Source organism: Helianthus annuus, chromosome 11 (assembly GCF_002127325.2).
Source record: "Helianthus annuus cultivar XRQ/B chromosome 11, HanXRQr2.0-SUNRISE, whole genome shotgun sequence".
In the NCBI taxonomy this organism is placed as follows: domain Eukaryota; kingdom Viridiplantae; phylum Streptophyta; class Magnoliopsida; order Asterales; family Asteraceae; genus Helianthus; species Helianthus annuus.
The window spans coordinates 149,174,582-149,188,193 of record NC_035443.2 but is presented as its reverse complement, the minus strand read 5'-3'; the positions used below and the strand labels follow the sequence as shown (position 1 = coordinate 149,188,193).

The window sequence follows — 13,612 nt, the reverse complement described above, 5'->3', positions numbered from 1 at the left end:
TAAAGCTGTAGAGGAGCGATTTAGGGAATATAGTGAGACTAATAGTAAAGCCTCATCTATACCTCACTCTAAATCTGTCCCTAAAACTCATTCAGAGCCTCATAACGAGCCGCCCTCTAAGAATGAAGGACCAAAGAAGGATGACGATCGTCATTCATCAAATGAACACAGTGTTCCATCCAAGAAGCAGGTGTTCGATAATGAACAACGTACCAAGTCTTGTACCTATAAATACTTTGTTTCCTGTAAACCCCGAGATTTCACGGGGGAAAAAGGGAGCAGTAGATTGTATGACTTGGTTGGAAGAAATGGACACGGTGGTGGACATCAGCGGTTGTGCTGAAAGGGATGTAGTAAAGTATGTATCCCAATCGTTCAAAGGAGAGGCACTGGCATGGTGGAGGTCTCTCATTCAAGCTACTGGGAAGATCCCGCTCTATAACATGACATGGGAGCAGTTTGTTACTCTCATTAGGGAGAACTACTGCCCTCAACATGAGGTCGAAAGAATCGAATCGGATTTCTTATCATTAGTTATGACAAACTTAGATTGTCAAGCTTACCTTACCAATTTTAATACCCTGTCCAGACTGGTTCCTTACCTAGTAACACCAGAACCCAAGAGGATTGTTCGCTTCATTGGAGGTTTAGCCCCAGAAATCAAAGCCAGTGTTAAGGCTTCGAGACCTACTACATTCAGGTCAACAGCAGATCTGTCGCTATCTCTCACACTCGATGTGGTTAGAAACAAGGCTGCCAAGGCCTCTGAAGATGGAAAGAGAAAAAGGGAGGGTGAGAATTCTCATCGCTCCGATAAGAAGAGTACCAGGTTTAAAAGAGACAGCCAGCAGTCGGTTGAGAAGACCAAGTGCGAAACCTGTAAGAAATACCACCTCGGGAAATGCAGATTTGAATCTCAGCCTCTACCGTGTGGAATTTGCAAGTCTCAGAAACATAAAACCTTGGAATGCAAGGAGTTGAAGGATGCAACCTGCTACGGTTGCAACGAAAAGGGGCATATCAAGACCAACTGCCCTAGGAATCAGAAGAAGCCCGAAGAAGCCAAAAGAACAAACGCCTGAGTCGTCAAGATGAACTCCCGGGAGATGGTGTAGTATGATAAATATATAGCAGGTACCTTCCTTATCAAGCAGTTATGCAGAAATTAGTATTACTGGCACATATAATTCTATAACGAATCATAGTTGCTGAGAACGGTTGTCTCCGCCTGTTTAGGACTCCGATCATTTAATACGAGATGGAAATTTGTCGTTGATACTTAAGAAAACACTCCAACAAATCCTAGATTGATGTTGATATCTATTAGGAATCACTCTTTTCTGATATCCTTATGGCAAGCTTTCGAGCTATCCAAAATTCATCAATGTAATAAAGACAGAGGTGATGTTTTGATCCCCTGTCAAAAAGATGATGAACTAGGCCCAAACCTTAAATGCCATTGATGGTCTTTCGTGACCTAGGCTAAAGATAATGAATATATTAAATAACACTCATTGAGAATGTTAGTACTATATTAGCCCATATGGTCTATAAATACCATGGTTAGTATATGTTAAGGCCATCAGGATAAAGAATAGCGGTTGTTGGATTGCAGCTAAGAAGTTATTTTTATTGGTGTTAGGGACCAATATCGAAAATGGCAAACTCAGATGAGACAGCCGTCGATCGTGTTATGAATGATGTGACACATGCAGATGATGCTACGATTGTGAGCCTTAGAATTTCCGAAGATGTTCTTCAAACAATGATAAACGCAGCGGTTGGGAAGGCTGTGAAGGAGGCTGTGAAAAAGTTCAAGGAGCCCCATACTACTCCCTCCAAATATTATCTAGGACCACATTTCCCTACTCATAAGGAGGACCTTGTTCATACCTCAAATGCCAAAGATAAGCTAAAAAGAAAAAGGGAGGAAAATAACTCCCAGAGCTCTATAAAGAAGAACAAACAAAAATCCAACAAGAAACCGGTATGCAAGACCTGCAAGAAGTGCCACTATGGGAAGTGCAGGTTCGAACCAAAATCCCGATCACAACCAAGGGTATGTGGGATCTGCAAATCGGGGGAACATACAACGTTGGACTGCGGGGACATGAAGAATGCAGTCTGCTTCGGCTGTAATGAGAAGGGCCACATCAAGACCACGTGCCCTAAATATGTCAAAGGAAAAGCGGCTAAAGAAGAAAAGCGTGGGAATGAAAGCGCCTAAATACCTGAGCTAGTTCATAAATAATGGCCTCAGGTACTTTCCCTATCTTTTTATCAGAAATTTAAATGCTAAGAGTTTTATTTTGGATTGGATACCAATAAACCATAAGCTTAGCAAACTTTTATATTATTCGCAAGGTATAACTTACCAAGGAAACCAAATTAACCGATTCTTCTAGTATCGGCAAGAAATCCTTCTGAAAAATCTAAAAGTACTCTTTCTTCGCATAGAGTACAACAACATATGTTATTTTGATTATTTCCTACTTTCATTGTTTTTCTATCGCCTGCGAATGCCAAACTATGTTTGATAAAAGTACCATATGAGGATTGGCGTATTCTAGTGTGTCCCATAGATTATTTCCATGCCTGATCAGTATGGAAGTTTAATACATGGAACACCTGAGATATCCCAATGGTCATATTGTCCTAATGTCGACTAGTAATATTCAAAGAAGATATCCAGAATGGTATTGCCCAAGTAAATGTTCCCGAATTGGAAATTCGTGGACTTATATGTGTCACTTGTTTGGCACAAACAATAATGAATGAACTGGAGCCTGAGATATGAAAAACCTCTGTAGTCTCCCTGCATCTAGATTATCTTCTCATAAGTTTCCCTGCTTACCTCCTGGAAGGCAGGTAGAATTAATTTTAACATTACGCTGTAGGCTGGAGCATTGTGAGAACTCCATATTGCCATAGAACAATCGAAACCTTGATTAAGTAAGTTTTAAGATATAGGCTCCTATAGCCTGACTCAAATATTCTGAAGGTTTTATATTATTAAATAAGAAAGACGGTTCATATTGCTTATATATTAATGACCGCAACCCCAATTAAACAACAACTAAAAATTGCCATAAGATGCCCAGGATCTAAAGGCAAATTGTTGGTGGATAGGCCTGAAAAAGTCTGTAGCCGCTTATGTAGCCAAATGCTTGACTTGTACGCAAGTCAAAGCTGAGCATCAAAAGCCGTCTGGCATGCTACAACAGCCTAAACTTCCTGAATGGAAGTGGAAATGTGTAACAATGGACTTTATTACCAAGTTACCCAAAACGAGGAAAGGAAATGACACGATATGGGTTATAGTCGACAGACTGACTAGGTCAGCTCATTTCTTACCCATCAAGGAGACTTATAGCTCCGACATGTTAGCCCAGTTATACGTTGATAAGATCGTAGCCTTGCATGGCATGCATGTGTCCATTATCTTTGATCGGGACACTAGAAACACGTCGTATTTCTGGAAGAGTTTCCAGCAAATCTTTGGGCTCATGTTTGAATTTAGTACGGCTTACCATCCTCAGACAGACGGTCAGAGTGAGCGTACTATTCAAACGTTGGAAGACATGCTACGTGCATATGCGATCGATTTGGGTGGTAGTTGGGATAAGAACCTACCGTTAATTAAATTCTCCTACGACAATAGCTACCATACCAGCATTAAAGCTGCGCCTTTCGAGGCATTATACGGTAGAAGGTGTAGAGCGCCCGTCTGTTGGGCGGAAGTCGGAGATGTCCAATTATCCGGACCAGAGATAGTGTTCGAAACAATGAACAAGATTGTTCAGATTCGTAACCGTCTCAAAGTTTCCCGAAATAGGCAGAAGAATTACGCAGACCCAAAAGCGTAAAGCTTTTCACTTCGAAGTAGGTGATAAAGTGTTGCTTAAAGTATCACCCTGGAAGGGGGTGATGCGTTTTGGTAAGGAAGGCAAACTAAGCCCGAGATACATAGGACCTTTCGAGGTTATCGAACGTGTCGGACCGGTTGCCTACAAGTTGAACTTACCAGATGAGCTCAATGGAATTCACAATATGTTCCACATCTGCAATCTAAAGAAGTGCCTCGCCGATGAGTCATTGGTGATCCCACACACAGATGTGCATATAGATGAGAGCTTGAAATTTGTGGAGAAACTGCTGTCGATTGAAGATCGACAGGTGAAAAAGCTTCGAAGAAAGCACGTACCGATTGTAAAGGTCAAATGGGATGCTCGTAGAGGTCCCGAATATACGTGGGAAGTCGAAGCCACAATGAAAGAAAAGTACCCCTATTTATTTGAGTAAATCTCGGGTCGAGATTTATTTTAAGGGGGTGAGGATGTAACACCTCGAATTTTTGTGTCCAATGATGTGTTAACACGTGTCATTTGATTACACGTGGCATTAATATTAAATAAAGGACTAATATTGACAAACCTTGAATGTATGTAAATTCGAGGGTTATAAATGTCAAACAAGGGTAAATATACTGTATAGTAACCCTAAGTAGTGCTTATACCTTCAAACGAATGAATCATGGATCGTACGGAAGCGAAACGTGGAAGAAAGTGAGAGATTACAAGCTACAGGGGTTAACTGTGTCAACATGTTTAATTATACCTCTGAGTGACCCTTTAACGCTCCCGAGGCTTTGTAACAGTATTATACGCTCACTAGAATATACTGTATAAATTCCGCGAAGTTCCGCTTTAAAACGAGAAAGTTACGATCGAATTCGTATGAGAAGGGTTAAAAGCGTCAATAATGAAAGTTAAGGCTTTCAGAATAATTAAATAAACTAACCAGGGACTTAACTAAGCGAGTAAATAACACGAGGCCCTTAGCAGTAAATAATCAAGGGCTAAATCGCAAAGTTACCCCTTCAAAATCCGAAAGGTCAAGTTAATAATTACTAAAGATTTCATTAATAATTACTAAAGATTCTGTTATTTATTACCTAGATTTAGTAATGATTATAAAAGATTTAAAATCTCAGAAAATCCACCCTCTCGCGGGCCGCGTAAGGGTTCGGGTTAAGTTGAGGCGGGCCGCGAGCCTATGATTGAACGCGCCTGACTTTTAAACTTCAGGCGGCCCGCGTAATATGTGTATGGTTCCTCCATGCGGGCCGCGTCAGGCACCCAGATGCAGAAACATGCTTAAATTGGCTGTTCAGCCTTCTAAACGCCAAGAGATGCATTTAAATCTTTCCAATTGACCCCTAAACAACCCCTAAACATTAGGAACACATGTTGGAAGGTTGTGGTTAGTTGGGGGACCTGTGTGTCAAAGTTGTGATGAAAACTTTACTATAAATAGGCATGTTATGTGCATAAGTTTCACCACACCTCAAACACTTTCTCTTGATCATCTCTGGAGCTTCCAAGCTTTATTCTAGCATCCTATTTCGTGTTCAAGCTTCTGTAAGTCGTTCAAATCCATTGTGGTCTTGTTTTTCACTAGATTTAGCTCATAAACCAAACCGTCGTAACTAACGGTTGTCATAGCGATAATTCACAAATGGTCCAGTGAATTGTCGGATCAAAAGTAGTTATGAGTTGGTATTTATGTGGGTAATAAATCCCTAAAAGGGTTCCCTCTGATCACCACTCTAACTATGTCGAATGTCGAGTCAAACGTGCACTTAAAAAGTCAACAGAAAGCCATTTTGCGATTTTGTACAAAATCTGTAATATATATGCTATGGAACCTGTTTAGACACTCATAAAACATGATATTAAGTATATAAACTTGTTTACGCTCGTTTGAATCAGCCATTTGCTATATTGAACCGGTTCGGAGCCGAATGTCGCAAAAGTTTGACTTTTGCATTGACTTCAGTTCTGACCCGTTAAAGATCGATTTAGACATGCCTTAGGACTCTCTTAGGACCAGGTTACATGATGGTATAAACCTCTGTGACCGGTTCGTGGTTTGTCCGAGTCTTTTACGCATTTCCGCTAATTACTTAAAAGTTGACCGTAACGCCCTTTATAAATTTAAACGAGATTTTCGGACATGTGAACGGATCATGACCTTGGTTACTGAATCCTAAACATGTCCCTAAAATTTCATGTCAATCCGAGGTCCAGAATAAGAGTTATGCCAATTAGCGCAAATTGCGAAACTTTAGTAATTAAATAGCGCAATTAGCATAACGCCTATCTAAACCCGGATTTCGACACCAAACCTTTTTCTCACTGATGTAAAATAATATTTTGGGATTTTTAAAGATTTTTAATTATTTTTACCTCGCTCATAACCTGCGGTTATGGCTACGGTTCGGTAAATACCGAATATGCCCTTTTCGGCCATAAATCGAGTTCTATAAGGTCTTTTGACCCGATTCCAGTTGCTACTAATTTTAAATAATAAATAAAACATTTTAGACTTTATAAACTGATCAGGAAACTCAGATTCCCTGTAGAACTCTAAAACCTCCTTAATAATCTTTAAAAAGACCGAAATACCCATACGGGGCATATTATTAAACTTAAACTCGTTACGGGCATTATGGAAGGTATCCTACTGATGCCACAACCTCTTTAAAGTATATTGGCTTAGGAAAATAGTGTAGGACTCTATCGGATACCCGTTGCGCCTTTTGCGCGCACGGTTCGGCTTATGTAACTAGTTTACATAATTTAGCCGAAACGGGTCAAACTATACTGTTTTGACCCCAAAATCCAGAGTATGATTATTATACCATATGAAACAAGTATTCAAACTTGTTGGGTCAAAATCACACTCCATTCATGGTTTTCGCTTTTCACGCGATTAAACCGTAACAATTCTTTAAAGACTAACCGGTCTAAGCTTAGGCTTAATTAAAGACCCGTTAGCATCCTAATTGGTTATTTATACCATCGTTCCAGACTAGAGCCTTCCGGTAAATTGTACCTACGCTTACTTAAGTGAATACGGCTGAGTTATTATTCTTGCTATTTAAGACAGGAGCTAGCTCAGGTAAATACTCTTAACTTATTTTCCCTATACGGGCTTGGGATACGGTATAATGATACCGCTTGGTCGGGTATTGAATATTTAATCGGATTGTGATTAAATTATTGAGGTAACCCGGTTTGATCTGTATTGTTTGAAATAAAAGCCTTTAGGGGTTAATGACCATGTCCCGGATATCCTTGACATCATTGTATTATAAAATGGTCACGTCTTATGCACGGGGTGTAGGCATACACCTGACAGTTGCATAAGGGAAACGGTATCTCACGCTCAGTGGGCCTATACTTGTGACGTGTCTGTTAATCTTGACTCGGTTTCTATATCGGGCCCTGAACGTACAACGAACATGTAAATCTGTATACAAGATCATAATTATGATTGTCTCAAGTTATAAAAGATTAATTTTGCCTCTGTGCATTTTAATCAAAGTGTCAAAATAATTTGTGCCTAGTGCATCTAAACCAATTTTTCCTAAACTCTTTTCAAATGAGTCAGTTGGGTGTATTTACCAGTGAAAACTGACGTATTTTCAAAAGTCTAAGTGACAGGTACAAGTACGTAATAGGCTGGGAGCTGCTCAGGACATTAATAAGGAATCTTGCAAGTTCTAGGCGTCTAAAGTCTGTTGAACAATTTCTTTGATTTGATTCACCTGTGGATCCTTTACTTTCCGTTGTAACACTTGATATTACTTCATATTCGGAACGTAATATATTCATCTTTTGCTTCCGCTGTGCATTCATATAATTGTGTGGTTTGACTATATTGTTGCCAACTACGTCACGATAATCCCCCACCGGGCCCACCGGTGAGACACGTGGAAATCGGGGTGTGACACAAGGGGTGCGGACGGGATTCTCGACGGAACTTAGCACTAAATTTTTTTTCCCCGGGGGTGCGCCCGCCCACCTTGGGCTGGGCTTGGGTCCGCCCCTGATGCTTACCAGTCCTATGTTTTGATGTTATAAAAATTACAAAATTTAAATTTACCAAATTAGAAATGAACACACAATAGCAATGATTATTTACTCGATACTTCAATTCCACAATCACGAACTCACAAAGTTTCATTTATACAATGTGAGGATGAATGTCATATCAATCCAATAAATCCAATTGCTAATGTTTTAACTTCAATATATATATATTTTTTTCTTGCTTACATTACATGGCCTCTTTACATATAAATGTGCTAACATGGACTTATCTCTAACAGAACAAGTAGTGAAGTAGAACCCGATGAATCAATATATCCTTTGTATTTATTTCTTCTTATCTTTAGCTTGGATGTGCTTTCATTCATTGCGAAATGCTGACCCGTTAATTGTTTCACAAGAATCAATGATTGTAGATAATGAATTTATTTTATATATTTTTTTTTAAGATTACATAATTTATTTTATATTTTTTAAGGTTACATAGTAGGGTTTAGAGTTTTGAGTTTAACCATAAAACATTGATTACTACATTTCATATATGAAAATCCAATTCCAAAAAAACCTGCAAATTGATACTAGCATGGAATAAAATATATTCAGGGCACCGATTCTATTTGGGGAAAATATTTGGCAAATTGGTTTTAAATAATTTCAACTTTCTCAATTGGCCGATATTAATCCCAACTCAGTTAGTTGTCGATTATAATCCGAACTGGTCCACTTTTGGCCGATAATAGTCCGTCGTTAAAAATAGCTTAACGGAGTTAAGTTTTTTTCCGAATTACAAACCGATGTTTTAGGTATTTTGATCAGAACGAGGATACGAGCCGACTTATGTAAAACTTACCTCGAAACAGTGCTCCAAACGACTTGATTTTTGTTAAATGGAAATTTAAACACCCAAATTGAAGCACCGTTTTTGTCGTTTGGGGGTAGTATTTCGAGGTAAATTTTACATTAATCAACTCGTATCCTCGTTCTAATCAAAAGCCTAAAACATCGGTTTGTAATTTGGAAAAAAACTTAACTCCGTTAAGCTATTTTTAACGCAGACTATTATCGGCCAAAAGTGGACCAGTTCGGATTATTATCGACAAATAACTGAGTTGGGATTATTATCGGTCAAATTGAGAAAGTTGGGATTATTTAAATCCAATTTGCCAAAAATTTTTGAGAAACACGTTCCTTTTTTTGAGCTTTCTATGAGGTATTTATACCCTTGGTATAAAGTGACGTATGCAAGTGGTGCTAACTGGACCAGTCGCTTTCTTAGTTAGTTATCAAGTGGGGTCAGGCCGTTAGGAATATAAATTATTTATAGGATAGCCCGAAGTTTAGGTTACAGAGTATGAGGTACAGAGTCATCTGGTTCGTCCAAATGGGAAATTCACCGATTCAGTATACATGATATTGGATATTAATTATGTTATAAATGTTGTGAGCTAAACTGATAGTATATTTGATGATCAAATTGGTAATTTATATAACAAGTAAAATGGTGTGGACATTCAATTTGAAATGCTTGAAGGCTTTCTAGGATTACATACGATATTGAAAACTTCATCGTATAGAACATTGTTGAAGGTAGAGGTGCACAAAAAACCGTACTTGGAACTGGACCTGGTAAAAAAACGTGAAACTGGTTTTTTAATACATGGGTATTCTATACTCGAAATCGGAACCGACCCTACTCGTAGGGTATATATAGGGTGCATTTTGATCTCAATACCTGGAACCGGAACCGATCATACCCGATTAACACCCGAAACCGGACAACAATCGGAAGCGGAATCTATCATACCCGGCTATACCCGATACATGATTCTAATATCTTTTTTTTAAATTTATGTTAGTGCATGTATCTTAATTTTCTTACATTATACAATGCATATTTAATAATAATAAACAAAAAATACGAGAAAACAGGATAATAAAAACGCAATAGAGTATTAAAAATTACGAAAATATAGAACGGAAAAACTCGAAAATAAGGTATTTTAATACCCGGTTTCTTAAGAACCTGAACCGAACCCTACCCGGAACCGGACACATAGGGTATGTTTTTTTGGTCAAATAATCAGAACCAAACCGGTTATAGCAATAACCGGTTCCAACCCTTAGAACAAGAAACCGAAACCGGTTCCATAATCGAAACCGGTTATTAAAAATTCCAGGTTTATGCACCTCTAGTTGTAGGAAATGTTAGATTTTATGGGCTGGAAATGGTGGGCCAATAATTAATTAGTGGGCTATTTTAAGGCAACGTTAGATACTTAGATTGCTATCTGATTCTGACGCAAGTCTCCTCAAAATGAGGGAAGTTCAAGTTTTTCCTCAAAAAAAAAATTATTTTTTATTTTACACAGCGTTTTGTTTATCACCTTTATATGTTACTAGGTTATATACCCGTGAGTTTCACGGGTTATGGGTTGTTTTATAAAAAATATATTTACAAAAGAATTATATATATATGATTTCTTATAATTGGATAACCTCTTCATACTAAAATTTTGTTAGTTCTTGATTTTTTTTTTTTAAAAACACCGCTTTAAAGTCCCTTCTACCACGTGTTTTTCCTACCACGCCCTCTTGCTAACGTGACTGCTACGTAGATGTCTCCTCTTTATACCCTCCCACTCCAATTAGTCTTAGAGGGGATTGCAATATCCAATCATGTTGTTTGTTGGATGGACCTTGTATGCTTAATTTATTATGACTAAGGCCAAAAACCATGGATTGCTGGCCCTAAGAAACCCCGGCCTCGGCCCTAATCACTTCTCTTTTAAAAATTTGAAATATTACATTTTATCGTATAACCCTAATCACTTCTCTTTTAAAAATTTGAAATATTACATTTTATCATATAAATTTGTTATAGGTTATCGCTATTGCTGCTAATGAAAACAAACTTTTTTTCTCAACATAAAGTTACCATAAAAACTGTTTAAAAATAATAGTGTCACTAAAAGTTACGAATTAAATTTAATTTAAAATATGCTTTAATTCTCCAAATCATTTGAGATATCGCATATTTGTTATTTTTTTTTATGTATATGTATTTGTTATCAGGGTATATAATACACGCAGAACAGAAAGATGTGTATAAACAGTTAAACTGTATACAAAAAGGTAAATAGTAACTGCATAGCTTTTCAACGGCAATGGCGCATGAGCTTAATTATTTTCTTGTTGCCAAAAATCCATTAAACATTTCAATCATCTTTAAAGAACATGGATCCAAATACCATAAAAAATGAATTTTAGTTCATTTTTTTCTCTTAACAACCAGCTAGACTTGTGCAAAGCTCATGAAGTTCGTCTGCAACTTCTACCTCTGTGACAGGCATGTCTTTGTTTATTTCCTCCTCCAGCCAAGACAAAAATTCAGCAAGAGCAGCTGCATCCCTAATACAAAAAAAAATATTAAAAAATTATAGCATTTTGACTTACTTAGTTACTTATATCATGGAAACAATGTGCTTAAAAATTAGTAAATAACTAAATACTTGATACACATTTTTGACTTACTTAGTTACTTATAGCATTTTGACTTACTTAGTTCCTTCTTGAGCGCTTCGCAGATTCTTGAATTAAAACCATCATGAAATCATAGTCAATTATATTGAAGTAGCTTTTACTAACCTTTCATTTAATTTAAGAATCTCTTGACAAAAATCTTACCTATTAATCCTTTTAACATCCACTTTAGAGTTGCTCTGTTCACATTGGCTGTTTCAATCTATGGTTAGTCTGACTGCTCTTCATCACTGGTTTTGTTATCAAGCCTTTTTGGTTTGGTATCTGAGTTTGATCCAGAACATCAGTTGTTTAATTGTATAATATCACATTTTAGATGATAGAATAGTTACTCGGGATTCACCTATTCACCGGAATTAAACCGCTAGTCGCCGGAAAACCAAGGTCGTAGCCAGAGTAGTCGTGAGGCACTGAAACAAAACCCAAACGTCCTTGACGTATGCGATCTAAACAAAAATAGAATCATGAAACTGAAAAAGCTTACCTAAGTACTCACTGGAACCCTAGCCTGACCGGAATCTGATATGACGCTGCAGTATGGGTTTAACCCCACCAAATCAGGCACAGGTAATCGTGATCAGTGCTGGAATTTCATCTCTACCGAAAACGCCTACTGTTGATGCAGATCTGATCGTAGATGAGACATACAAACCTGTTCTTGAAGGAACATCCAACGGGAGATCACTAATGGAAACCCTATCCATCTCTGATTTGATTTCACTCTGAAATGAAGATTAAAAGTCATGCGTTGATGGTAAATAATAGAGAGAGTGTGTTTTGTCTTTTGAAATTTGAATTCTGGGAATGAGGTAATACTGGTTATTAATTGCAGACTATTTTTGATTTAGGGATTTGCATAATGCCATTTTGGTGTTGCAACAGAACATGGATTTTCAAATTCCAATGACTGTATACAACTCAACATTAAAGATAAAAATGAAAAAATCTATGAAAATTACACATAGGATGTAGTTAAGGATATAATTGAGCAAAACCCAATTTAATTAGTGAATAACTAAGAAAACCCTATTTGAATTGTTTGTAAATAATTAAGCAAAATCCAGATCATAAACCCTAAAAACCACAAATTGAGCAAAAACCCATATTGATTAGGGAATAATTAAGCAAAAACAAAATCATAACCCTAGAACTGACAAACTAAAAAAAATCCCAAATCAATATAAAAAACAACCTAAAAAACTTACAGCCCACAATATTCAAGTAAACCCAAAAATTATAAAAAACAAAATCAAACTAAAAAAACTTACAGCCCACGATACTAAAGAAACCCTAGACTTTTTACAAGCAATTAAATCAAATTCATCTTCACTATCTGTTTGGAACCGATTAAACCCTACATTTTTTTCGAAAAACACAAAGCGATGTAATTGAATGAAGATAACAAAGTGAATCGACCTTACACTTTCACCAGATACAGTGAAACGCCGATGATTGCTAATCGAGTGAAGGCACCAAATCGGATCCGAATGAGTAGATTAAAACCAAATCGCCTGAATCCCTTCAACTTTCATCTCTTCTCTCTTTGGGTTTTGGAATTTGTTTTGGAGATCTGTTTTGGGGAAATAATGAATTTGAATTTTGAATGAGATAAGTTGTTTGAGGAAAACTGGAAAGGCAGAGATGTCTGTGGTTTGAATAAGATAAGCTGGTTTAGGAAAGAAAAGAGAAGATACAGAGGGGAACAAAGAAGAAGAGGAAGAGGAAAGGGAAATATGGGGGTGTGGTGGTGTCTAGGGTTTTTTTGACCTTTTATATGAACTGTAGGAAGAGAAAGAGACGTTACAGAGAACGAATTTGACTATGGTTTTCTAAGAATTGACTTTGGGTTTAAATTAAAAAAAAGAAAATTCTATAAAAATTACACATAGGATGATATTAACATGGGGGGCTTGATAGTGTGACACATAGGATGATATTAACATGGGGGCTTGAGAGAGTGACACATAGGATTTTATACTTTTGCTTTATTATAGTTAGAGATACGTAGAGTTGTCCTTTATCTTTATACCAAATTTCAGGCGGTGTCCTTTGCCTTTAAAACTCACAAGTTTTGTACTTAATGTTTCAAAACCTTGCACGGTTTGTCTTTTAAGCCTAACCTAGTTAATTTTAACTTTTAAATGATGAGCAAATTTGTCTCTTAGCTTATTTATTTA

At 37.2% G+C, this 13,612-nt stretch overlaps 1 long non-coding RNA gene across 6 annotated transcripts; it reads right to left on the bottom strand.

Annotated features, from left to right (window-relative positions):
- Positions 1–11,076: 11,076 nt before the first annotated feature.
- Positions 11,077–13,181, bottom strand: LOC110890786. Of its 6 annotated transcripts, none has more exons than XR_002564774.2 (6): positions 12,852–13,181; positions 11,920–12,157; positions 11,779–11,845; positions 11,580–11,699; positions 11,427–11,482; positions 11,077–11,303 (listed from the first exon to the last, which is right to left on the bottom strand). It is a non-coding gene; the product is annotated as an uncharacterized LOC110890786 (long non-coding RNA). The 6 variants fall into 6 exon arrangements; XR_004871096.1 differs by having other exon boundaries at positions 11,077–11,295; XR_002564776.2 differs by having other exon boundaries at positions 11,454–11,482.
- Between the last annotated feature and the right edge of the window lie 431 nt (positions 13,182–13,612).